This window comes from Limulus polyphemus, unplaced genomic scaffold, assembly GCF_000517525.1.
Source record: "Limulus polyphemus unplaced genomic scaffold, Limulus_polyphemus-2.1.2 Scaffold101664, whole genome shotgun sequence".
Classification (NCBI taxonomy): Eukaryota; Metazoa; Arthropoda; class Merostomata; order Xiphosura; family Limulidae; genus Limulus; species Limulus polyphemus.
Window position 1 is genome coordinate 1 of NW_013767260.1, and position 1,085 is coordinate 1,085.

The 1,085-nt window shown below is 37.1% G+C and overlaps 1 long non-coding RNA gene across 1 annotated transcript; it reads left to right on the forward strand.

The window, feature by feature from the left end:
• The first annotated feature begins 6 nt into the window (after positions 1-6).
• On the forward strand, positions 7-779 carry LOC111084729. The gene is made up of 2 exons (XR_002609700.1): positions 7-179; positions 319-779. It is a non-coding gene; the product is annotated as an uncharacterized LOC111084729 (long non-coding RNA).
• Positions 780-1,085: the final 306 nt, after the last annotated feature.

Below are 1,085 nucleotides of genomic sequence, written 5' to 3' on the forward strand. Positions count from 1 at the left end.
AAGAAAGTTGAGGCTGTGCTGTATGAGGGAAGATCTGAAGGTGAGGTTGTGCTGTATGAGGGAAGTGTTAAGAAAGATGGGGCTGTGCTGTATGAGGGAAGACCTGAAGGAAGATGAGGTTGTGCCGTATGAGGGAAGATCTGAAGGTGAGGTTGTGCTGTATGAGGGAAGATCTGAAGGTGAGGTTGTGCTGTATGAGGGAAGTGTTAAGAAAGATGGGGCTGTGCTGTATGAGGGAAGATCTGAAGGAAGATGAGGTTGTGCCGTATGAGGGAAGATCTGAAGGTGAGGTTGTGCTGTATGAGGGAAGATCTGAAGGTGAGGTTGTGCTATATGACCGAACTTTGAAGTTAGTATAGATTATTGTGCATATATATATATATCAGACGTTGGGTTTGGTCGTTTGTGTTTCAAGCTGACAATTCAAACCAAGATGAATACTGATCAGAATACCATGTTGGTGTTGATTATAATACAATAAAACTACAACGACCTTTTTCAGTTGAATTTTGTTTCTTGGAGTTTATGGATCACGTGGACAATAAGTCGTATGTTTCGTTTCACTTGGACTAACTGAGGATATATATATATATTTAAATTTCAAACATAAACAACATAACTATATTAATATGTAGCAATTAAGCATTTCCATTTTCAATATGAAATGTGAATTGTTAGCTTAGTAGTAGCCGGTTTCTTAAAAAAAAAAAACATGCCAAATGTTGTTTGTACACGTTATATCTCAAAGCTAAATAATGTATGTTCTATTATACAATGAAGTAAACCGAATATTTCTGTTGCAGTACTGCATTGTACACAAACATCTACAATGTACGATTAAATCTGTATTTTATCAAACCATAAACTGTACAATCAAAGTTTTCTAGCGCACATAACAGATACAGATAACATTGTACATTAGTTTGTGTGTGTATAACATAACCTCTCCCGTCTAGTTTCTCTGATAAACATAGCATACTAGCCATGTTCCCTCAGCTACGAACATAACATTGTTTGTTTGTAATTACGTCGCAAAGCTACACGAGGGGCTATCTGCGCTACCCGTTTCTAAGTTTAGCAGTGTA